The sequence below is a fragment of the Rhodnius prolixus genome, unplaced genomic scaffold (assembly GCF_049639745.1).
Source record: "Rhodnius prolixus isolate KJV_2025 unplaced genomic scaffold, Rpr scaffold_7, whole genome shotgun sequence".
NCBI lineage: Eukaryota > Metazoa > Arthropoda > Insecta > Hemiptera > Reduviidae > Rhodnius > Rhodnius prolixus.
This window is the reverse complement of record NW_027411582.1, coordinates 21,079,699-21,106,883: the sequence shown is the minus strand read 5'-3', so window position 1 is coordinate 21,106,883 and position 27,185 is coordinate 21,079,699. Positions and strand designations below refer to the sequence as shown.

Below are 27,185 nucleotides of genomic sequence, written 5' to 3'. Positions count from 1 at the left end.
TGCAGACGTAATGTACGAAATTCGCCGACTACTTAAAAAATCACCTAGCTACGATCTTATACCCTCAACCATCTTAAATGAACTTCCAAGAAAAGCCATACTATTCCTCACACTGCTTTACAACTCTGTACTCAGAACGACGCACTTTCCCACTCTGTGGAAATTCTCAATCATCAAAATGAATCAGTAACTTGTTTATACTCCTTAACAACAATAACAGTTTAAAAAGTTAAGGTTTGATTAAACGACAAAAGGTACCCAAATCAGCAAGTACCCAACATTTCAGCTCGTAATTTCAGTTATAATGAAACGTTCGAAAAAGCATTTGTTTTATTACAATTTATATCATTTAAGTTCATTTTAAATTTAAAGAGTATATTAAAGCCAGTCTGGGCTTCAACTAAACGCTCAAATCTCTGCAAAGGATCCCAGTCCTTGCAGGATAAAATCGCTCTGCAGTTGACGCTCCTTTCAACGTCACCAATCCAAACCATTCACACAGACTTGAACATTCCTTTCGTCACACAAGTTGCAAAAACACGTTACAGAAATTTCTATCTTAACATTCAAACACATCACAATCCACTGGTACAACATCTATCTTCAAGAACATTTCTAGACAACACTTCTAGACGTCTTAAAAGACAGTGGCCTCGCGATCTCCTCTCTGATGAAGAGAGTCAGTAGAAAGTAAAATGTTTTTTGAGTGTTACCGCTGGGTAACTTCTCCACTCTGATATGTTTGAATGTTGGTTATTGTTACCCTTGTTGCTTATAACGCAATGCGTTGATTGTAACTAAATAAATGATTAAAAAAAAAAAAATAATAATAATTATATGGTTTAGAATTTATTAATAAGTCACAGACCCTTATGCTGGTGGCCATTTTCGTCTTCAAAATATTTGTTCAGTAAAGAGTTGCATTTAACTTATATTGACTATAATAGGAGGTATAAAACTATTAATGGGCAGGTTTTTTATGAAATACTATTAAAAAAAATTGAAATGTTCATAATAAGTTTTCAAAAAGTTATTAATTTTTTAAGAAGGGGCCATACATAAATGGGTCTAACTATACATTGTATGTATATGTTTTTTATTTATTGACTAGGATTGGATTACCCAATCCAATTCTGGATTATGCTATCTATAGGAAGAGACCTCATATTATAAAAAAGAAGGACGATTGGATTTTCTCTTTAAAAACAAAAGTAGCCTCATCATAATAACAATGCCTCAATGATAGAAACAGCTGTCCAAAAGTTAAATTCTATTTTAAAGACTCGTACATCCTAAAAAAGGCACTTTACCGGATGTTCCTCCATTAAGACGTATCTACCAACCTGATACTTTATGAACATACAAGAAGAGTAAAGTAAAAAGGAGGCTTTTGGCTCAGTAAAGATGGCGGACTAGGATGAAGTAGGGGTGGCGGGTGCAGTTTATTCCTGCTCTATCCTTCTCTCCACACTCTTAAGGTGCATCTTTCTCTCTCTCGCCCTATCTATATTAGTTAAAACTGAATAATAGTTGATTTAAATTGTGAAAATAAAATACTTAAATGGGTGAATAACCTGAAAAATCTCAACTAGCCTGCGTAGACATGCTCAAACTATCTCTCGGTTAGTTTCTCTTGCTGCAGATATCAACTCCCTATATAATACTCAACATGTGTAGAAGCGGTATAGTCCCACACATTCTCTACTTAGAGAGGGACCGGTTTTAAAAGACTATATAATAATACTATTGCAAATACGACACCGTCAGTCAACTTGCTTTGACTCCATTGAGCACTTCCTGCAGATTCTTCTATTATTAATTAAAAAATGGCAGATCAATGGAAAGTGATTTCAGTGAGTGATAATTATAATAAGTTTGTTACAACATTTCCCACCATTACACTAGCCGATTTGGATTTAGTACTAGCTTATATCAATCTACGTGATGATTCGAAATCTTTAGAAAATTACTCTAAAGAATATATTGTTAAGGCTGCTAATGATCATTATATTAACTGTGTTTGGTCCAATCCGAAGCAGACTGTTGGACCTGATACATGCCCTTGTTCGAACATTGCTTGGTTATTTAAATATTTTATTTTCACAATTCAAATCAACCATTATTTAGTTTTAACTAATATGGACATAGATAGGGCGAGAGAAGAGCAAAGATGCACCTTAATAGTGAGGAGAGAAGAGAAAGATGCACCTTAATAGTGTGGAGAGAAGAGAAAGATGCATCATAAGAGTGTGGAGAGAAGAGAGAGATGGATCATAAGAGTGTGGATAGAAGGATAGAGCAGGAATAAACTGCACCCGCCACCCCTACTTCATCCTAGTCCGCCATCTTTACTGAGCCAAAAGCCTCCTTTTTACTCTACTAAGAAGAATCCTTATTCGGTGGAGGTAATTAGACGAAGCTAGACTGATACAAAATTAAACTTGCACCTTGATAAAATAAATCAATCTAAGCTACTGGATGAAAGATCATTATTTAAAAAAAAAAACTATTAGCAATCAACCTTCTAAAGTAAACAAAATTTTAGCTACAGAATCAAAAGAACAAAGAAGATCTACGCTTACTGGAAATCCTAAAGAATTAACAAACATAGGACAAAGTTTCATGTTAATTTGATGTCAATAAATGTTTGCAGACTTCCTGGCCATGAAAAAGATTGCCATCAAGTTTAAAGATCTTCTGCAAGTGGGTAGTAAATGTGTTCACAAGAGTGAATCAGAGTGAAAGAACATGTTTTTTTTTTTTTTGCCAGAGAAATCCTCTCAAAATATGAACCTAAACTTCGCAAAAATTTCAACAAGATTACAATTCTCATTTGTTTATAACAAAGTAAGAACATTATCTTAATTTATTTTTGTAGCGAGAAGTGTTAGAAATTTGATTCATGCAAAGATTTAGTAAATCTATGGTTTGAAATTATTTGAAAATATCGTGCAAAGTTCGAGTAATAAAGCCTCACAAGAGTAGTAAGTAACATAACAATAATAATAGCATACATAGCAAACTACTAATTTTGCTTTAATCTCGTTTCAAAATCTTTTATTACAAACTGATTTAATGCTTTTTTCCCCTCCTCTCTTTTACTTTTTTATAGCATTTGTAGCATTTCAAAACTTACTGAACACTTAACAAGAAACAATGATTCTTAACTCTAAGTGCTGGAGAGCGACGTTTGAAGTGGAATGGAAGCGTGTCTTTGTGCTATAACGAGGTGCTACCTTGACAATCGAGTACCCATTCTGTAAAGTGTGCTCAATACCGTTTGATAATTATGCGGAAACTGTTAAGTACTCGCACAGCCTTATTGATAAACTACCATTTGTGAAGCTCCAATAGTTTGTGCTGACTTGATCAGCAATAATAAAACTAGGACAAAGTATATTTATTTCAATAATAATTTATAGCTTTCCTTTAACAAAATAAAAGTAACCCTCGAACGAAGTTATTTATCAGAGAAGCCGACAAATTAAACATATTACAAATATGGGGTAGCATGATCGAAGAATTAACCCAATGGTGAAACTCCCAAAGAAAAGCAATTCACATTATGCACTGGTACTTGTATGTATTTTATTGTTTATAAACATGAAGTTATAACAGTGAGTTTGCTTACAGACTTGAAATAAATTTTCTTAACTTAAATGATTTTTTTAAGAAAAAATATAAATAATTAATTTTGCGTTCATCCTCTATTACAAGCAACCGTTCAATACTTCCCAATTTGGTGTCGTTCACAGATAAATATTTACTGATATGATCATTTCTAAACATTGAGAATACAGGGCACTCCAGTATAAAATGTATAATGTCATTTGTCTGATTCAAATCACATAAATTACAAGGTTCTTCGCTATTAAATTTAAAGGCATCATTATTAATACTAATCTTGAAGATTTTCTTACTAGCCATATGCACTGGTACTTACTTCATTAAGAAGATCACGTGGAAAAAACCAGCGCTTCAACCATCTTGGAGGATTTCCTGACAAAGCAAGCGAGTTTGGGAAACCAGAGAGTCTAGGATGTGAAGAAACTAAGAGACGTGGAATTCAGCTTAGCAAGGATCTTACAGCTTCAGAAACATAGCGAACAACTAAAGCGTCTCGATGCAAGGTACACTTAGAAACAAAGAAAGGAGCATTAACTCCTCTAAAGCTATAGAATCACTAATTGAAGATGGCGTCCCTTAACTTGGAGAAATATTTCGTTGATTTATTGAAAAAAAAGATGATGTTTTCCTGGAGTGGATAATATAATTAATTTTAACCGAAGGATTTGAAGGAAAAAAGAAGGAAAAACCTGCAGCTAGTGTAGAAAGTTAGAGGAGTATACGTTTAATTCTTTTGTGTCTGTAGGGGAAAAGAAGGAACTGTAGGAGGTTATGGCGCGGCAGAGTGGATTAGGATGGCAGTCTAGGATGGAAAGGAGTTTCAACAGACTGATTTTGGATCTTAGGAGTGTACTGGGGGATAAAAGTAAAGTAAAGTAAAAGTAAAGTAATCGCCTATTATTTCAGGCGGGGCTTAACGTCCAACTACCATTTACTAGGTGCCGTGGACGAAGGCGAATAGCAAATGTACTTTACTATTTCTCACTTAACCATTAAATAAAATCCAAGGCCAAGACCGGGAATCGAACCCAGTACCACAATGCATATTAGCTTTGCAGGTCTCGCCTCTTAACCCGCTCGGCTACCTTACTGGGGGATAATGGATGCAGTCTCGTGGAGTGAGTCAATTTTAGTGCGTCTTGGAGAGTCTGTCGCTAAGTCTGAGACATTTGTTTTGTGTTGTCTTTGGAGTTTCTTGATGTTGCTACTACAAGTCCAGGCTCCAGGCGGAGCAGGCTTAGAGCAACATCGGCCTAATGACCACTTTGTAGAGGAGGAGTTTGTTGGTCTACAGTCATTTTGGAGTCACGTGAGAGTAGAGGAAATAATAGTCTTGTAGTCCAGTTTGCCTGCGTTTACTTTGTCCCTAAACGTGCGTAGTGAAAGTCAGTTTGTTGTCTAAAGTTAGCCCTAAGTACTTAACGTGGGTAGACCACGGAATGAGAGTGTTATTATGTCTGATTTGTCGGTTAAAGGAGGGTCTTCGTTTGGTGAAGAGTATAGCGTTAGTCTTGTCGTGGTAGGACTATTAGCATTAGCGCAACAGTTACTGACTTCAAAACATACATGGCACCAAGAAATTTTGAGCTATTGTGTCTTGGAATAAAGGAAATGACATCTTCTTCAATCAGAAGTGAAGCGCTTTCCATCTTCATGAGTCTAACGTGAGCTATATGATTGAATACGTTTATGAAATTTAGAGGCTTCACGAGACTCTATTTGAGAATCTAAACGGTGAAGAGAATCTGCTAGTTTAATCTTTAAATGAATCTTATCCTAATTCTAGCTTTTCTGGAACTATTAGTCTGTACTGGAGTGTTAACCTCAAAGATTTAAGCATCGTAAACTCAAAACAAATGACCTCATACTGCTCGAAATTAATATTAAACCAGCACTTAAAAACACACACACAAAAAAAAACAATATGGGTTTAAAGAGAGATGAATATACATCTTCAGTCCAGAATTCCAATGAATATTTAGTTGCCACGTTGAATCGTTGTAAAAACCTCTTGGAAGTAAAAGAATATAAAGAACAACCAACAAACTCTTTTCTCATTGGTACTGTTATTAAGTTGGAAATAATGTTCATTTTTCTTTTTGTTACAAAATAAACCATAATAAGTTCTAATTGATTTTTTCCCTTTACGTGATCATTATTTATTCAAAACAGGTGCAAAAGCAGAGAGCCAGAGGGAAGTGGAAAAAAAGGACAGGTTATGAATAGAGACGGATGTAATCTGAGTCACAGCAAAGGAAATTCTATATCTATGGCTTACAAATATTCTCTAGAGAATGCGGTGAAGTAGAACGGATACTGCTTACCTTTTTTTTTTCTCAGCAAGCTGGTAGAATCTTATTTTAAAATCTGGGTTGCAAAATAAGAATAAATAAATAAATAAAATAACACAGAAGCAAAATAAGGTTACAAAAGGAAGTGACACTAAAGAACGAGGAAAAGCCAGTTTCCCGGTAGCTTTCCACCCTGATAGCTTTTATAGATGTTTTCCTTTTTTGTTTTGGATAATTATGAAATTTTTTAATTGCTTATTTCCAATGAACTGTATGTAATGTAGGGAACAAAATTAATTAAAAAATAAGGTGGCCACAGAATTTGTACGATAATAAAGGTGCTTCGTACAATTCACTGTCCAGTGATGCCTAAAACGAGTGAACATTATCCGGAGGTTTAATATTTAATTTTGGAATCCACATTACACACTAAAAAAGATCTGTCCAGAATCTAGGCTAGAATATTCTGGATGATTTTTCTGTAAAATCAGTTTTTATAATGGATTTGGCTGAAAAGTAACTGAAATGTTCTTTCAGTGTAAACGAACACGTTATTGCACTGATTGGCAGCTAAGTAAACGGAAGAGCATCATCACACCTTCATATCCTACGCTGTCTACGAATCTCAGCTTAAAAAACATGTATCCATGCCTGATTATTATTTTTATTTTTTAAAAATTTATTTGTTAAGTTACACCAACGCTAGATAAGCTATAAGTAACAATGACAATAACTGACACCACTACAAACTCTCACTAATTGAGGAGAGAAGTTACCCCAGAGGTAACACTCCCTAAGTCGTCTCCAGGATTAGCTACTCTCTTGAGAAGAGGGAAAATCGCGAGGCCACAGGCTGATTTTAATCGTCTGGGAGGATGATCTGGATGGTGATGAGATGATAAATGGTGGACAAGAGGATTGGAATGAGAGTGCAAGTTCTGGATGAAAACTTTTATAGCGAGTTCGTGCAACCTGGACCTACAAACGGAATTTCCAAGTCTGTGTGGATGGTTAGATTTGAAACGTAAAATGGAGCGTTAACGATAGTGCGAAGAATTTTAGACTGAAGAGATTGAATTCGTTGAAGATTGGAGCGTTTCGTTGAACTCCACAGTTCAATACCGTACGTCCAGGAGGGTTTTAGTATAGAATTGTAAATCAGTCGTTTGTTATCAAGTGAAAGTTTTGAACGTTGGTCTAGTAGTCCGATAACGCATGTTAACTTCAGTTCGTTTAAGTCGTGTGTGCGGGTTCCAAGTCCAGTCTTTTTGTCTAAATACAGCCCAAGATAACGGACAACCTTGGCAGGAGGAATTGGAATCGAGTCATAGAAGATCGGATGAAGAGTGATCCGGCGGAGAGTAAAAGTAATATTTTGAGATTTTTGTCTCATTTAACTTGATTTTTCCATTTTTTAAACCATTCCTCAAGAGAGAAGAGATGAGTTTGAAGGTTTCTGTGTGAAGTTACCGGATCAATGTGAGGAGAAAGTATAGCTGTATCATCTGCATAAGTTAGGAGGACAGTTTCAGGATGGATTGGTATGTCTGCTGTGTATATAAAACATACTTATAGGATAGGTCCTAAGATGCTTCCTTGAGGAACACCCGCTTCAATACGATGTTTAGCTGAGTATGATGTTCCGATTTGAATTTGAAAATAACGATCTGACAAATAGGACTTCAAGATGAGGAAGTGTGTGAACGGAAGAATGCCCTTGAGTTTCCTGAGCAAGCCCGGGTGCCATAACCGATCGAAGGCTTGCTTCACATCGAGAAAGACACCCGAGCAACACTCTTTTTTCTCAAGGGAGGATGAAATCGTGTCTACCACTCGATAAGCCTAATTATTAATAATTATATTCATTGGGCAAACTATACTAATAAATTCCATTTCGGGTTCCCTTCTGCACCACCTACTGCAATTAAATGCATTGTAAACTTTGCGTGCTACAAGAAATTTAAATTTAAGATTAAAATTTTATTTGTGAATCTTCTATTTGTTGCTCCAATATTATTTTCTATAATTAAATCGCCATCTTACAATGTGTAAATCTATCCATTATTAATTCTGTACCTACTTCAAATATACAAAATAACTTTACTATATTTGTATAGTAAAGTTCTGTGAATATTATTGGTGAAGTTGGTGTTATACTTATCGTTACGTATTTCACTTCAGTGAATCTGTCTCCAAGTACATTATTATGGTTAACTTGTGAAATACCCATGGAGATATTTTGATTCCTTGTAAGAAGCTAAATAGAACTTCAGCTTGACTTAGTAGTGACGTATTCAACCTAATTAGGATATTCTTCGGAGATTCCACCATGTTATCTATTTTTGGGAGTAGGTTATGTAACCGCGTTCTTTTTAAAGTTAGTTTGATTTCAAGGTATTGTGTTTCGTAATTTTGTTACCGCTTGAATATACTACATAATTATGTTATATATCATTTAATATATTGACATTATTATATAAATATAATAGGGTAACAGATTTTACTCGCGTATTGACAGCTTCCTTTATTAAAACTGTCCGGTAGGACAGTTGTATAAGGGTTGACCATCAAAAACTGCACGAAAAAGCGTAACGTTGAAAAACACCCAACTTTGACAATTTTTTTCTCTTTTTCTATAAAAGATAAAATTCCCAAATTTTCTTTAAATCTTACTCCAAACCCTCCTTCATAACTGTAATTTTTTTGCAACCACCCAGATCTAATAGGTTTCGAGAAAAAAGTTGCTGAAAATGAGCAAAAACCGCTTTTTCAAAAAATGTTCTTGTTCTTGTTCTTCTTCTTCTTCTTGTTGTTCTTGTTCTTGTTGTTACCTTTTTTGTAAACAACGTAGCGCCTAAACGCGTGAACCGATTTTCATGAATGAGGTGTCATTCGATTGGGAATTTTATGTAGATGTGCCTTTTGGGGGTCTCGGCCCTGTGCATCGAATGGGAGAGGAGTTAGCCCCCTTTATGTAAGGCCCCCTCCAAAATTATTATTACTAATTACTCTGTAAATCTTGGCCCGATTTTGATAAAATTTGGTAGGATGATAGGGTTAGGGCTCCCCTACCTAACAATAAAGCGACGATCTGCTCTTACACTTGTTAAGGGGAAGTATAGCAATCGTTTCAAATTATCGACACGTGAACCGATTTTCATGAATGAAGTGTCATTCGAATCGAAATTTTGTACAGATTTGTACTTTAAAAGTCTCGACGCTATGCCTCATAAGGAGGGGAGTTCGCCCCACCCAAATAAGGCCCTTTCTAAAACTATTATTACCAATATTTCTACAAAGCTTAGTCCGATTTTGATAAAATTTAGCACGAAGAAGTGATTAAAGCTCCTCTACGTGGCTGTGAAGTGCCATCATGCTCTTACACCTACTAAGAGGAAGTACTGCAATCGTTAAAATTATCAATGAGTGAACCGATTTACATCAATGAATTGTCGTTCGCTTCAAAATCTTTGCCTTTTAGGGAGAAGTACTGTAATCGCAGTTTATTTTTCTTGCTCCTCTTAAAAGGAAGTACTGAAATCGCAGTTTAATTTTGCTATTTACGTACAAATACCTTCCTATTTTATTCAAAACGCTTTCTCCAAAAAATGGTTATTGAGGATGGTTTGGGGACCGCAACTATAACCATTCTTTAAAAAGATCTCTCTAGTGGTAATTACGGTTCCGATTTAACACCTTATCAGGTTATAATGATAGAATAGCTTATTCCAAATTTTAAAAAATCTGTAAAGCAGGCGTAACTTTGCTAATAGACAAAAAGGAAAATCTATCCAAAAGGTACAAAAATCTCCTTAACAAAAACTTACAGTTTAAAAAGTTAAGTATAAGGGTTGATTAAACGCCAAAAGGTACACAAATCAGCAAGTACCCAACATTTCATTAATACTTCATTGATATTATTTAAGTAATTTTACCGCATTAATTTTCATTAATATTTTTTAAGAATTTATTAGATGTCACATACCCTTATGCTGGCCAGTTCATTCATAATAGTTATAATTGTGATAAAATGTATATTATATCTTCGTATAAATAGGTACTTTATTTTAACTCTATTCCAAATTATTCTTCTGATTTCTCTTTAATGTGCCCTTTATTCTGAAGTTGTCACATATACATGCATGTTAAATTAGAAAAAGACAAATTTAGAGTCGGCTACTGTTTAAATTTGAATCACGGAGGATTTAAAACAATATTTCAGTCTTGAATTCGTCTTACCGAAATATTCGTGAGCACAATTACACACAGTTAATAACAAGTAGATTATTCAAAATTATTTATTCATTTCTCAATTGTAATTTAATTTAGTTCCCCTAATTTTACTTATAGTAAAATACTGGAATAATTAGCTGTCCTAAAAATATGCATATCTTATTTACTTTATATTACATATACACAACATTGTGGGAAGAACACCTAGATGGAGAATGTAATTGAAGACAACTATATTATTTACGATAAAGCCAGATTGACTACTACATAAAATAACAATTACTTTAATCGAAGAATGAACTTAAACCGACGATTTTTATTTAAAAATAAAAATAAATAAACAAAATCATTGATGTATGTTGGTGTAAGCATTTTTTAAAAAAAATTTTGAATTTTTAAGCCTCATATTTTTTTATTTTTATAACGTTTTCTTTTTCACCTGTAATTAATAGTTTGATTATTATAGATAAATAGATATTACAGTCAATCTAAGTTAAATGGTGTGCTACTTGAACAAATATTTTGTAGATGAAAATGGCCAGCATAAGGGTATGTGACATCTAATAAATTCTTAAAAAATATTAATGAAAATTAATGCGGTAAAATTACTTAAATAATATCAATGAAGTATTAATGAAATGTTGGGTACTTGCTGATTTGTGTACCTTTTGGCGTTTAATCAACCCTTATACTTAACTTTTTAAACTGTAAGTTTTTGTTAAGGTAGCGATAAGCTTCACGCTGTAACAGAACAAGTAACCTTCTTGCTTAAATTGGGCTTTCAGGTTACTATAGGGCAGGGGATGGCGAACCTTTTTGAGACGTGGGTCAAATTTTGTTCATTTCACTAATGCCCATTTGCGCAAGAGTTAAGTTTAAACATTTTTAACTGAATATTTTCAAAACTAAACATCTTTAAAATTCAGTTGGCATAAGGGTAACGGGACGAAACAAGTGCTATGGAAGTCTCTTTTTACAATCATAACTGAACAAACCCTTACAAAACTGTGTTTTATCTGAAGAAAAATCTAAATATGGTTATTTGCTTTGGGTTGTCGATCTTTTTAACAAACAAAATATGAGTAAAATTATACATTTTATTTGATATTTTGTAAACACTTTTGCTTTATTTCAAATACTACAAAAGCATTTGTCGTCATTTGCGTTTTAGAACTGTAATGATCAAACTAAAGGTTATAGATAGCATTTAAATTGCTTTTGTGTCAATGCGTGATTGAAAAAAAATACAGATAGAATATAAATTATCCACACAATTAGAAAATCTAAATCAACCCGCGTAAAGAAACAAATGGTTGCCTAGCAATTGTGTGGGTCAGTGAAAAAGCTTGAGCGGGTCAGTGTCTGACCCGCGGGTCATAGATTCGCCATCAATGCTACAGGGTATCCATGAATGCACTAGCTGCCTGTAATTAGGGCAGCTTGAATTTTATTTTGCCGAGGAATTGGGAGGGATTCTGGCCTTTCCAAAAAAAAGAAGATTTTGGAGCAACTTTTCCTCAGACCATCAGAGAATATGTTTTCGCGTTAGCCCATTCTCCAATAGCCTCATCGGCACTTTTTTTTGGCAGCAAAGGCCTAAGGATATCCGGAGGTCCTATCCTTGGCCAGCCTCCTGTATCCTTTGTGTCTCGGTACCTAACTTAGCCTTCAGACATTTTGGTTTTTATCATGGAACCGATGTAGTACTATCCCAAAACTTTTAGGCAACCCAAAGAAAATGGCAATTTTCCTGCTTCAGAACTACTATCTTTTTTTTATATATAGGGTGACCAAAGTTATATGCTCCACCCACTTTTTTTTTTAACGGCGGGAAATTTCGAAAAAATAAAAAACACGTATTTAATCATTTTTAGTCTAGTTTATTTTCAGTGATTGGCCCATTTTTTTAAACCCTTGTATCTCGAGATACAGCATACAACTTTTGTTTTTCAAATTGAACGTTATATTTTTTGTTGCATATTTTTGTAGTATTTGATCTCCTAAAAACAACAAAAAATTTTTTTTTGAAATCGGTTAGGTTTTTCAAAAGTTATGGTAATTTAAAATATGAAAAACAAATTTCAGTTTATTGTCAAAATTACGTTATTTTTTTTAAAGAATCTATTCAAACTGGACACAACCAACGGATAGGCAAGCCAAAACTCTGGACGCCCACGCTTTGCTTGTAGCAGCACTTATCGTGGCGAAGTCAAGATCTAGGCAGGCTAGAAGTATTCGACGTTCAGGTTGCTTTTTTCTACAAACGTTTAGGTGGAGTTATAGGAAATCAACTAATCGGCCCATACTTCTACAGAGAGAACTTAACTGGTGAAAGGTATCCAACTTTTTTTTCAGACATTTTGCCAGTTCCGCTTGAAGATGTTCATCTACAACGTCGGATAGATTTGTATTTTCAACAAGATGGTTGCCCGGCGAGAGTGGTTCGAGGTTAGCTGGGCAGAAATTTCCATTAAAAGTGTGTAAGGACTCATTGTCCCATCCAATGGCCACCTCGGTCTCCGGACTTGACCCAAGTGGACTATATTTTGTGGGGATACCTAAAAAATAAAGTGTAAAGTGTCTTTAAACCCGTGGCTTCAGTCGATGATCTGAAACGTCGAATTACTCTAGCCTGCCTAGATCTTGACTTCGCTACCATAAGTGCTGCTACAAGCAAAGCGTGGGAGTCCAGAGTTTTGGCTTGCCTATCCGTTGGTTGTGCCCAGTTTGAACAGATTCTTTAAAAAAAATAACGTAATTTTGACAGTAAACTGAAATTCGTTTTTCATATTTTAAATTACCATAACTTTTGAAAAACCTAACCGATTTCAAAAAATTTTTTTTTGTTTTTTTTAGGAACTCAAATACTATAAAAATATGCAACAAAAAATATAACGTTCCATTTGAAAAACAAAAGTTGGATGCTGTATCTCGAGATACAGGGGTTTAAAAAAATGGGCCAATCACTGAAAATAAACTAGACTAAAAATGATTAAATACGTGTTTTTTATTTTTTCGAAATTTCCCGCCGTTAAAAAAAAAAGTGGGTGGAGCCTGTAACCATGGTCACCCTGTATTAAATTTTATTAAACTTTTTTCGAGTTAAAATTAAATTTTTCAAGTCAATGTGAAATGCAATCACTCCAACTACTGGACTAAGAGACATAAAAACAGTTCTACGAGTAACGTCAATGGTTAGTTAAATTAAAGGAAGGATTCAGAGGACTTTTTTAAAAGGAATCTTGGAAGACTCTTTATCTATTTAAATTAATTCAATTTAAAATTCACTTTGATGATTTAATTTCAGCTTATGTTAAAGCTAATCCAGAAAAAGTCCCTTTTTTTTAAAGGATAAAACAAGTTTTAGAAATCTGATTTTTATGATTATTTTTTTTATTTTCAGCTAAGAGAAAGTTTACATAATTTTCAATTTTACTTAGTAAAGATTTCTTTTTTTAAAGAAGTGGATGAAGTGAAGTTGAAGTTTTCGTCAAGAAGGATAAAAGTGGGATTTGAAAGTTGCATGCACTGAGACAGTATCAACTGGGAGCTAGACAGAGTCTGGAAGTATTACGAGACTGAATAATAGATAGCTCTTAAAGGGTATAGCCTCCATGTCTGGGGGCACTAGAGGCCACCAGGGGATCCTCTGTTGAAAGGATAGGTTACTTCTTTTGTCTAAAAGAACAACAACAACAAAATAAGAAGGGAAAAGCAACTACATTGAAGATAAGCATGTTTAAAAGCAGGATTAATAATCATGGCTGTGTTTTCCGAATTTCGGCTTTGAAGTCTTAAAAAAAAAACACCCACAGTGATGAGTCTGTGAAATCTCTCCGTTTTGTAAAATGTCAGTGCACAACCGAACGGGAAAATCTCCCCTTTTGACAATGCAATGCAATGGAGTACTGAATACGTACATGGTTTTACGTATATTAAGAACTTATATATTTTGATGCCCGCTTCATTTCGTTGATCGCTATATATTATCACTATATTTTTTAAATAATAGAGAGTAAAAGAATTAGGAGATGTGAAAGAAAGAGATATTGCTAAAAATAATGCTGATAAACGGTCTATGAAATTTTCAAAAAAAAATATACGCCATATTGGATTACAGTTGATTCTTAGGGCACTACTTATATTTTGGTCTATAACCTTCTTCAGAACGTTTTGTTATTTGAGCGAGATTTTTGTTGTTTACAGTCACTTGTAAATTGTGTCTCAGCGAAAAAATGGGAATTAACTCGTGAAAATTTTCGTGCAATGATTTATTACGACTTTCGTCGTGGATTATCAAGACAGGAGTATATCGACCAACTTATTTCCACTTTTGGCGATAAAGCCCCATCCTTTGCCACTGTGAAACGCTCGTATAACGAATTCAATCGTGGTCGTCGTTTGCTCACCGACGAAAGTCGTGAAGGTCGTCCCAAAAATCAGTTGTTGTGCCAGAAAACAGTGATGCTGGGCAAAAACTAATAATACAAGATCGTCATGTGACATACTGTGAGATTGAGGCAACCTTAGGCATTAGTTCCACCAGCATAAATAAAATATTGCATGATCATATAGCCGTGAAAAAGGTTCTGTTCTCGTTGAATCCCACTTAATCTGACAAAATCTCAAAAAGATGCTCGTGTCGATTGGTGCAAACAAATGCTTAAGAAATACAATGGCGGTGCTTGATTGTAACAGGTGACGAATCATGGATATATGCGTATGAGCCGGAAACTAAACAGCAGTCGACTGTATGGGTGTTTCAAGATGAACCAAATCCAACATAGGTTGTTCGCGCTCGAAGCACTTCGAGTGATGCCAGCTATCACACATCTCGTCTAACAACCGACTATTTGAGCACTCAAAAAATCGAATTAATGGGTCATCCGCCGTACAGTCCTGATTTGGCACCAAATGACTTCTTTTTGTTTCCGAACGTCAAGAATAAATTACGTGGACAACGATTTTCGTCGGCAGAAGAAGCCGTTGATGCACTCAAAAACCATGTTTTGGAGGTGTCTCAAGCGGATTGGAAAAAATGCTTTGGCAAGTGGTTCGAACGCATGCAGAAGTGTATACGTAGATCATAAAGGAGAATATTTTGAAAAACAATGAAGTCATTTTCAATGACAAATTATTGTTTTTTTTATTATTAGGCTCAAAATATAAATAGTGCTCCTCGTAGCCTAGTCATCTACAATTCCAGTCTTACAATTTTTGTATTGAGCATAACAACTCGCATATCTATTTTGTAATTTATCTTTGTAATATAATAAAAGACTTTAATAAAATGTCCCAGGAAATTGAAGATGCTTTTAATGAATTTCATCTTGATACTGGCATTAGAATGTTCAGAAAACAATTTTGATATCCATGATGGGGGACATTATCAAACCAGGAAATAGATCTACTCGTAGAATAATTTCAAGCGATTCAGAGAGTAATTTGGAAGATTCAGACACTTTATTCAGTTGAAACTCTGTGCAGTCGGCAATGTCTTAAGTAAAGTAGTGTCCCCTATTTTTCAGGCTGGCTTTACATTTACAATTACCAAATTTAGGTAAAGTGGAGGAGGCGACTAGAAAACGTATTTTTCTATAATTTCTCATATTAAACATTAAATAAAAACCAAGGCTTAGAGCCCGGGAATCGAACCTAGGGACCGTAATTTATCATAGCTTTGCGGACCTCACCTCTAACCCGCTCGGCTATCGTGGCGCCTTTGATTGTCTATATTACTTACAATAATCATTATTATTTTATCAGGTCATTAATAATATCAATAACTTGAATCCAGTTTACCATTATCCATTTCCAATTCTCTAGCTGGTTCTTATCAAAATTCTATTCCTGTTCTATACCATCTTCTTTTAGGGCTCTTATCTCTCGTCCTTTTGTTTAACAAAATCCCGCAATTTGGTCAGTTTATCTTTTTACACTGATGCTTTAAGGATTCGTATTTTTTTCCCTTTCAGATAATCTAACTAAATAATTATTTACTATTTCGTCATGTTTAATAACATGTAATATTAGAAATAACCCCTTTTTGTTAATTATACACAATTTTTTCCATTCCCTGTTATTCATTCTACCATCTTGGATTACTCCTCCATGACACATTGTTTTTTTTCTCAGACGCAGAATCCCAACTTGATGGGAGGTGAAGGTTGTGATGAAAACCCTACGTATTCTAAACCAAGGGAGTAGAGCTTTTGATCTTTTATACATCCCATGTCTTTAATGGAGCGGATATGAAAATAAATTTACATATCTACAGTGACTCCCATTAATATTGGGACAGTACATACAAAAATTAAAAATTGACGAAAATATAAAGTAGCACTGATTTATTTAAATTATTGTAAATTCATTTAATTTATAATTACTATTAGTTAAATAGAAATATATTAAAATAAATATATAAAAATTTTTTGATAGACTAAAAAAAAAAATATAATAATTAAGTGCAAATTTTACCTCTCATAAATATTGGGACACTATTATAATTTATTGTTTTTTCAGAGTTCAGCCCGAATATTTACACAATTTGTAAATATTTACCTTAAACAAATATTCAATATGAAATTAATAATTAAATTAGTTCATATAAACCACGCCAGGTGCAACATGTCACGCAAAAATACAAATACAACAATTGAACAAAGAAAAATTGTAATTTCTTTGCACAAAGACAATAAAAAGTGTTAGAGAGACAGAAAAACTGATCGGACCTAAAACATCTACTGCGTGGAACATCATTCAGCGTTACCAAAAAGAAAAAAAGAATTGTTTCAACCCCACAAAAAGGCCGTCCTCAACTGCTCTCTGAGAGAGAGCAGCGTTATATATTAAGAAGAATTAAAGAAGATCCTCGACTTAGTGCTCCAAAACTTAAAAGTGAAATTTTTGATATGTTCAGAAAGGAAGTAGGAGCAGAAACTGTTCGGAGAGTCCTAAGAAAACACGACTATCACGGTAGAGTAGCCAGGAAAAAACCTTTCGTCAGTAAGACAAATCGTGTTAAGAGAGTGAAATTTGCCGAAAAATATTTTGATGTAAATAGTGACTTTTGGAATGACGTACTCTTTAGCGATGAATCAAAATTTAATGTTTTTCAGTCAGATGGACGGGTTATGGTCTGGAGGAAAGCGAATGCTGAACTCGAAAAGAAGAATTTATAGCCAACTTTAAAGGGTTTTAAAGCTGCACCACCGGGTGGAGGTGGGTCAGTTATGGTTTGGGGCTAGAGGTCCGCATCAGGTGTAGGTGAATTAGTGTTTATTGATGGAGTGATGGACAAAATGGTTTATAGCAATATATTAAAAAATAATTTGAAAAAAAGTGCTGAAAAATTGGGTATTTTAGGGTCTTTTAAATTTTATCAAGACAACGACCCCAAACATACGGCTTGGATAGTACGTCAGTGGTTGTTGTATAATTGCCCAAAAGTTCTGCAAACCCCTCCACAGTCACCGGATCTTAATCCTATTGAACATTTATGGCAATATTTAGCTAATGCATTAAGTAAACGAGTAATATCTAACAAAAATTAATTAAAACGATGTTTCCTGGAAGAATGGGAAAAAAACACCACCTGAATTAACCAAAAACTTGTTTCACCTATGCCTGATCGTTAGAGGGCTATTGTAAGTCAAAAAGCAATTATTAAATTATTACCAACCAAATATTAAATTGTATGAGATTTTAATATTGAACGTTTAAACTCTAGCACTTCTGGTGTCCCAATATTTTTGAGAGCCTTATTTCACACTTTTTCAAAAAGTGCTACCTAACAGTTTGGAATTTCATCGATTTATACTTATATATAATTTCTACAGATGTTGCTAATGTAATTTAAAAAAAAAAAAATTCCAAACTTTTGTATGTTGTTTTCATTTTCCTTTTAAATCATTTTGTAATAGGTGTCCCAATATTAATGGGAGTCACTGTATGTATGATAATTTCTACGCACACCTTACCAGTTTGACGCGTCAAATAGATTTCTACTTGATCATTGGCGCTCCTCTATTGGAGCGGCCAAAATGTGCAACTAAATTATTTCTCTACAAATATAGTCTCTAAAAATTAAAATTTAATGAAATCAAACTATGCAGCTCATTGGAACTGAAAGAATCGGAACTTTAAGGTATTAATTATTAGACATGATGTTCATCAACAAGGCCCCACAATATTAAACTTTAGAATTGCACAGCACATATTTGTTTTACAATTTACGTCAATTATATTCAAACTGCAGTATTTTTTTTTTGTTTTATATTTTATTTCAGTTAATACGCTGAATTTGCTGATGCTGAGAACAGCAGTTTTTTTTTAAAGCGATATCTACAAAAGCTTAAGCTACCAATTGTTTGTTTTTAATTTGTTAAACTTTAAACTTTGTTTTAAACTAAGTAAATACAAATAAATATTTAATGACGTAGATCCTGAAACATAAGTAACTCCGACGGACCCCTCATCCTTTCTCACCTGGGCTTGGGACCGGCTTGGCGGACTTAGTCCGTCAGTTAGTTTAGTCACATATAAAAAATAAAACTACAACGTATATATAATATAATAAAGTAAGAGCAGACCATCGCTTTACTGTTATGCAGGGGGGCCCTAACCCTTTTATCCTTCCAAATTTTATCAATTCGAGCTAAGATTTACAGAGTTATCAGTAATAATAATATTGGAAGGGGCCTTACATACATTGGGCGAACTCCCCTCCCAAATGTGCACAGCGTCGAGACCTCTAAAATGCAAATCTACATAAAATTTTGAATAATATGACACTTCATTCATGAAAATCGGTTCACGCGTTGCTAATTTGAAACGATTGCTATACTTCCCCTTAACAAGTGTAAGAGCAGACCGTCGCTTTATTGTTACAAAGGGGAGCCTTAACCCTAACATCCTACCAAATTTTATCAAAATCAGGCCAAGATTTACAGAGTAATTAGTAATAATAATTTTGGAAGGGGCCTTACATAAAGGGGGCTAACTCCTCTCTCATTCGATGTACAGCGTCGAGACCCCCAAAAGGCACATCTACATAAAATTCCGAATTGAATGACAACTCATTCATGAAAATCGGTTCGCGCGTTTAGGCGCTACGCAGTTTACAAAAAATCTAACAACAATTTTATTTCCTTATTTTTCTTTCATTTTTTTTAAGTTTTTATTCCACTGCTGACAAAAGTAAGATGTATCGTGCTAAAATTTCTAAATTGAATTTTTATCGGAACTGGTCCGATTGAATAGATCTTAAATTCATAAAAAATGCACTTTTTTTGGTAAGTAGAGACGTCTTTATTGGCACTAAAGATTCGATGAGGGTAATAAAATAAGGCAAAACCTAAATTAGTTTATTTTAACAAATAAATTAATTGAAACTAAAATAAAGAAATGAGAAACCACTAACGATACTCCTAAACTAACATCTCCTGAACGTCTTTAAGGCCACATCCTTCGCAGACATCTAGAGAATAATCAGGAAGTCTGCGAGATGAAAGGAGATAAGAAAGGTTAAAATATTCATTGAATTATCTGTAGCGTTCTTCGATAATATCTTTAAAGAAAAGTATATTGAGAGATCTTTGTGGATTGTTGGGCTTTGATTTAGAATGGAATTCGTAAGATTAGTTTGGGCTGAATTCCTGAAATTGCTCTTCAAAATCTCTTAAATGAATAGTCGCTTCAGTAGTTGAGAATTCTGGGTTGGATTCTTTGGTCACTTCGGGAAAAGAAGGTTTCAGCGAAAAGAAAACCGCAGAATGTACTATTTCTACTTTACTTTAATTTTTAATTCAAAATCCACTTCTGCAACATTAAAAATAGGCATTTTTAAGCACTTTTGCTCACACTGATGGTATTGGCGTACTTTAAGGAGCGCAAATCCCAAAATATATTTACTTCCATCTCTTTACACAGTCTTTAATAATACCCCCATTATGTCTAAAGCAAACGAGAGCTACTCATTTCGTGGTATAGAGTGTTCATATTAAGACGGCTCAAATGCATTTCATGCTTAAACGGTTAATCTGAGCAAAAAAATGGTAGAGGAAAAATTTGTTGCCCGTCGCCTCTAGTTTCAGAATATGTGACTTAATTTTAGTTAGATTCCTGCACCCCCAAAAGTGAGGGTTCGCTGTTGACCCTTATTTTCATATTCACGGTTTTAAAGAGTATGAAAAGTTATGAAAGAAACCGGAAACCGCAATTCGATATCTTCAAAATTAAAGGTGCTAGGCCATTTCAAAATCTGGTACTTATTAATCATATATCAATATTTTAAGTTGTTATCAAAGAGATAGAAGAGCACGCGATAGGTCATTTTTATGTATTTTTTCATCCCCTTTCTACTAAAAATATTGCTAAGCCAGTAAAGCTAGTATTTTTCTTAATATCGGGAAATAAGTCGTTTTCCGAATGATTTTTCTAAGAAAACTGAAATGTTAAGAGCTTTAGATGTTCTCAAGCAAACACAAAATGGCTAAAAATTAATTTTACATCTGTTACAAACAAAGCAGGTTATCCAGGTTAGCCAGGAGGTTATCAACTGCTCTCTGTACCTGAGGAGACACCTTTGAAGGCCCAGTACATGCTTAACAAGTTGAGTAAAGTGCATTATTTGATAAATTAAGGAATAAGTTTGATCCTTTAAATGGAAGATATTGATAACTTAAATATGTGGCAGGAGGTTTTCAATTTTTTTGGTAATTAAACGCAACTCTCCCAAAATTACCAAATAATTATTAAACCTTCTTGTTTGTAACAGATGTAAAATTAATTTTTATAAATGCTTGAGAACATCTAAAGCTCTTAACATTTCAGTTTTCATAGAAAAATCACTCTAACCACTAATTATTTCCCCGATATTAAGAAAAATACTAGCTTTACTGCTAGTATTATTTTCAGTAGAAAGGGGATGAAAAAATACATAAAAATGACCTATCGCGTGCTCTTCTTTCTCTTTGATAACAAGTTAAAAAATTGAAATATGATTAATATCAGATTTTGAAATGGCCTAGCACCTTTAATTTTAAAGATACCGAATTGCGGTTTCCTGTTTATTTCACAACTTTTTATACTCTTTAAAACTGTGTATATGAAAATGGGGGTCGACTGCGAACTTTTAATTTTGGACGCGCGTCTGTCGTGTATGCGATCAGGAATCTAAAATCAAGTCACATATTCTGAAACTAGAGGTGACGGGCAAACAAATTTTTCCTCTACTACTTTTTGCTCAGATCAACCGTTTAAGCATGAAATGCATTTGAGCCGTCTTAAAATGAACACCCTGAAGGAGGATCTTACATGGCAGATATGAGAGATTTGGATATAGAATAACGGTCGGATGGTGCTTCAGTGACTTAAGTTTCTAAATAATTATAAGCACCTACAGCGTGATTATGATCAAAGCCAACTATCCTTCGAAATAAACATTACATTACTACCCTTTCGGTTCAGAGATTAGTAGTGATTTAGTAATTTAGCAAGAGTATTATTGTATTTGTAATAATAATAATAATAATATTTTAATAAAGCCGATTAAAACCCCAAAATCCGATTTGAGATTCGATCAGTTTGGCTCGATGGTAGGTCATACTTGGAATAAATCCAATTATTTTAGCAAAGTTATGAAATGATTTACAAATTTTCTATTCTTTCTACCACTCATGGTATTTGTAGCTTTTAAGAATTGCGGTTAGATTTATTAAAATTTAAATTTTAAGTAATTAAGAAAAAAATGAAAATACCATTAAATAGAGGAGAAGGTGGTAACATGTGACAGGGTCGGAATTTGGGACACCCCTGTTTTTGTGAAACCAGTGGTGCTAACTGTTAGTTTTTGGTGCCTTACTACCTCTTTGGGGTAGGCTTTGTCTGCTGCAGAAGGCAGCGCGTCCAATCGAGTGGCAGCTTTGTCCAAGAGAGGACCGTGTTGAAAATCAAGCATGAAATGCATTTGAGCCGTCTTAAAATGAACACCCTGAAGGAGGATCTTACATGGCAGATATGAGAGATTTGGATATAGAATAACGGTCGGATGGTGCTTCAGTGACTTAAGTTTCTAAATAATTATAAGCACCTACAGCGTGATTATGATCAAAGCCAACTATCCTTCGAAATAAACATTACATTACTACCCTTTCGGTTCAGAGATTAGTAGTGATTTAGTAATTTAGCAAGAGTATTATTGTATTTGTAATAATAATAATAATAATATTTTAATAAAGCCGATTAAAACCCCAAAATCCGATTTGAGATTCGATCAGTTTGGCTCGATGGTAGGTCATACTTGGAATAAATCCAATTATTTTAGCAAAGTTATGAAATGATTTACAAATTTTCTATTCTTTCTACCACTCATGGTATTTGTAGCTTTTAAGAATTGCGGTTAGATTTATTAAAATTTAAATTTTAAGTAATTAAGAAAAAAATGAAAATACCATTAAATAGAGGAGAAGGTGGTAACATGTGACAGGGTCGGAATTTGGGACACCCCTGTTTTTGTGAAACCAGTGGTGCTAACTGTTAGTTTTTGGTGCCTTACTACCTCTTTGGGGTAGGCTTTGTCTGCTGCAGAAGGCAGCGCGTCCAATCGAGTGGCAGCTTTGTCCAAGAGAGGACCGTGTTGAAAATCAAGCATGAAATGCATTTGAGCCGTCTTAAAATGAACACCCTGAAGGAGGATCTTACATGGCAGATATGAGAGATTTGGATATAGAATAACGGTCGGATGGTGCTTCAGTGACTTAAGTTTCTAAATAATTATAAGCACCTACAGCGTGATTATGATCAAAGCCAACTATCCTTCTAAATATCCTCCACAAAATGTCAATGCTAAAAAAGTTTTCTTAAGGTTGATTTTCCTCTGCTTTTGGTTAATACCGAGGAAAGTTAGTATAATTTTCCTTAGACATTAAAGATGTAGAAAGAAGAGAGTTTTAATTGCCAGTATTATGGATTTCAAATATGAATGTATATTGGGGGAAAAAATGAGGTTATATTGTACGCGGTGTATGGTGGTATTATGGGACAGCGTTGTCAAGTTGTAATCGTCTGCCAAGTAAGTGTGAAAAGTGGCACTGAGGACGAAACTAGCGTCTTATACATACTTTTTCTATAAAGGGCTTAAAAAGAAAATTTCGAAGATTTCTTGACATTTTCTCTAAGAAAACTGATTACACTCTAATTTTTTTATCCTTAGTGTACGATAATTGTGTAAAATATAGTTTTTGTGGCATATTTAAAGGCTTATTCTTACAATTCATGGAGAAACGAGAGAACATTAACGTATAATTATTATGTGTGTCCCCATATTACGGACCACACTTTCTGAAAACCCAATATTACGACCGACTTTTTCAGTGTAACACCAGACTCCTTGCTGTAATCTACTCAGGGGGGCTCCAAATTTACAAAGACAAATACTGTATGACTATGATTTTACTTAAATACCTTAGTGTTCAAAATATGCAAAGTAAAAAAAGGACTGTCCCATATTACCACCTTCTCCTTTAATATAAAAAGAAATAAATTATAATATTCGTGATTCAAGCTGCACTAAATTCACACAACAAAATATGTAAATATGACAATAACTCACCCTTAGATGAACAGACATATATTCATGAAACGCAGATTTCCTGTATGCTTACTGATTTCTAGTTCTAATCAAAATTTAGAATTACTGAACATATGTTTTTTTTTGTAAATGCTATATTTAAAAACAAAATTGTATTTAATACAATTTGGAATTAGAAATTTTTTTTTTTTGTACAATTTAGAGTTGTTATAATAGAGAGAGGACAAGAGACAGAAAACTATTTGAAGTCTATATTCACAAACCTTCGGCTGTTTGTTCAGATTTTAGAAAAGCACTCAAATCATACTTATCAACATCTTCAGCACTTGATTGACTGTCCATATCATCGTCATCATCATCACGTAATGATTCCTGTTTTATTCGTTGATAGTTCGCATTTTTACCCAATTTTTTTCTTTTCTTAATTCGCCCATATTCATCGTATTCATTGTCCGAATCCGAATTTTTAACGTATTCAACAATATCACGTTCATTGTAGCCACCACCGGCTCCAGTTCTTATTTCATCTAATAAATCATCTCTACTTTTATTACACAGATTACAGGATATCCTTTTTGCCCAATTAATATTACCACAACTTTTACATATCCAATCGGTTGGTGAAAATAAACCTCCACTAGATTGTGCTAAATCTCTACCAACTCTATAAGTAGTTTTCTTACTTTTACCACAAGAACGGCATAATATTCTATCTTTATCATTTTCTATACCGCAATTAGTTCTTTTACATACCCACGAAGTATCTCTTTTACTAAATCGACGTCTCAAATTACTCATATTTACAAAATATTATCAAAACAAATGTACAAAAAAACGCACAACATATATAAAAAATACAGTAAAAACAATTGGAAAACTTCAAAGACGGCTGATTATCACAATTATGAAACAAAATTAATTTCTCAAAAAAGTGTTTAACATATGTTTTTAATATAGTGATAGGTATCAAGTAACAAGTGAAAATGAAATAAATATTTTTTTTTCTTTCATTGTAACCCTGACCGGTTTCGAAATTCAATACCAGAGGCAGATAAATCAGTTTGTTGCACAGTTTTAGACTTCACTTACATACGAGGGTCGTTTGAAAAGTCCGTGCAAAAATAAAAACTACTTAATTTTTTGGGGTAAACCTTTTTTATTTTTCAACATAGTCTCCTTTTAGGCTCATACACTTCGTCCAACGCTGCTCTAGTTTGTTGATCCCTTCCGAATAATAGTATTTGTCCAAGTCTGAAAAATAGCCATTCGTTTCTGCAATCACCTCCTCGTTTGAATAAAATCTTTTTCCCACCAGCCATTTCTTCATATTGGGGAACAAATAGTAGTCCGAGGGAGCCAAGTCTGGAGAATAGGGGGGGGGGGATGTGAAACGAGTTGGAACCCTATTTCCATTAATTTTGCGACCACAACTGCTGAGGTGTGAGCTAGGGCGTTATCGTGATGGAAAAGGACTTTTTTGTGGGCCAATCGTGGGCGTTTTTCTTGCAGCTCGGTTTTCAAACGGTCCAATAACGATGAATAATATGCACCTGTAATAGTTTTACCCTTTTCCAGATAGTCGATGAGGATTATTCCTTGCGAATCCCAAAAGACAGTCGCCGTAATCTTTCCGGCCGAAGGAACGGTCTTCGCCCTTTTTTGGCGCAGATTCCCCCCTTGGTAACCCATTGTTTAGATTGTTCTTTGGTATCAGGAGTGTAGTGATGTATCCATGTTTCATCCACAGTGACGAAACGACGCTTAAAGTCCTGCGGATTCTTCTGGAACAGCTGCAAACCGTCCTTGCAACACTTCACACGATTTCGTTTTTGGTCAAGCGTGAGCAATCGCGGCACCCATCTTGCGGATAGCTTTGTCATGTCCAAATGTTGATGCAAAATATTATGTACCCGTTCATTCGAGATGCCCACAGCACTAGCAATCTCACGCACCTTCACTCTTCTGTCATCCATCACCATATCATGGATTTTATCAATGATTTCTGGAGTAGTAACCTCAACAGGGCGTCCAGAACGTTCTCAGCGTCACTTGTGCCCATATGGCCACTCCGAAAATTTTGAAACCACTTATAAACTGTTCTAATCGAAGGTGCAGAGTCACCATAATGTTTATCAAGCTTCTCTTTAGTCTCCTGAGGCCTTTTGCCTTTCATAAAGTAGTGTTTAATCAACACACGAAATTCTTTTTTGTCCATTTTTTGAAAATCACTCGACTTCCTCGATTCAAACGAATGCCAAACACAAAGAAATAGACCGATCTGGCTGAAACTTGGTGGGTGTTCTTCCAAGAGATGCTACTAACTAAACATAACCTCGATACGCGCCAGTGGTGCTATCTCTCTGACTTTGCACGGACTTTTCAAACGACCCTCGTAACTGTCTCACAATACTCTTGCTACGGAATCTTTCTTACCGTTAACTTCTAGGCTTCTAGGCAATAATTTTTTATTTTCCAAATCTATTTTGTGTTTAAAAAAGTTGCTAAAAAACTAAAATCATTTCCACAAACTTCAGAATATTATCTACATAATCATAGTTTTTTTTTGACTCAGGGGGAACATAACATAAAACGGACATAACTTTTAATAAAAGATGAATTTCAAAAAATCTGCCCGAAAGTACTACTTCCGTTTACTAAAGTAGGCGGAAATAAACATTTCTATTTCATGTCTATTGAGATCTCAATTACAGTTTGATTAGCGATATAAAACACAGTTGGTTACCCTTTTCCACTATTGGGTAAATTGGCAACCACTCATGTAATGCTACACTACCTCTAATTTAAATCATACTATTCGTTAAACTTCTTCAATTAATGGATAAAGTAAACGTAGAATGTTTAATAAATTAACGCCATTAAATGTATTAAGAAATAGTTTAGTTGAAATCATGGATGAAGATTTGATTTAAAAAAATAGAAATGCCTTAGAAAACGAGAAGATATTTACGAGGTGTGGCTATTAAATAACGAGACTGTTGCTGCTACAAAAGAACTATGCATGCGCCCAAATCCTAACGACCGACAGCTGTGCAGCGTAAAGCCTTCTCTTTCGATTGCCGCCTCTCACGTGTTTGCACAGAAATCTGTCTGACCGGAACTGTCGTTTGTGTAAGAGGTGTTAGTTTCGTTTTGCCCGAAAACATGATACTACACATTGTAGTAGAGCAACGAATTGTCGTGAAATTTCACATCAAAACTTGGTAAAACCGCTACTGAAACTTATCTTTTATTAAAAGAAGTTTATGGCGATGAATGTTAATCACGTGCAGAGTTTTTTGTGTGGTTCAAGCGTTTCCAAGATGGCCGTGAAGACGTCGGAGATGAAGACCGCCCGGGTCGTCCTTCCAAGTACAAAACGGATGAAAATGTCGATTATAATTAATCAACATTACTATCGGTGAGGTGCTTGCTCAACTCCGTGA

The 27,185-nt window shown here is 34.5% G+C and overlaps 1 protein-coding gene and 1 pseudogene across 7 annotated transcripts in view; both read right to left on the bottom strand.

The window, feature by feature from the left end:
• The window catches only part of Pgant9 (polypeptide N-acetylgalactosaminyltransferase 9), a 709,503-nt gene that overhangs the window by 48,262 nt on the left and 634,056 nt on the right, over nucleotides 1-27,185 (bottom strand). Inside the window, exon 1 of one of the 7 annotated variants that reach the window (XM_074114446.1) lies at nucleotides 23,764-23,903. The exons of the other annotated variants lie outside the window; for them this stretch is intronic. The gene's annotated coding sequence lies outside the window, so the exon portion shown is untranslated. Of the gene's footprint in view, nucleotides 1-23,763; nucleotides 23,904-27,185 lie in introns of those variants that run through there. 7 annotated transcript variants of the gene reach the window in all.
• LOC141447167 (zinc finger Ran-binding domain-containing protein 2 pseudogene) lies at nucleotides 23,986-24,667 on the bottom strand (annotated as a pseudogene).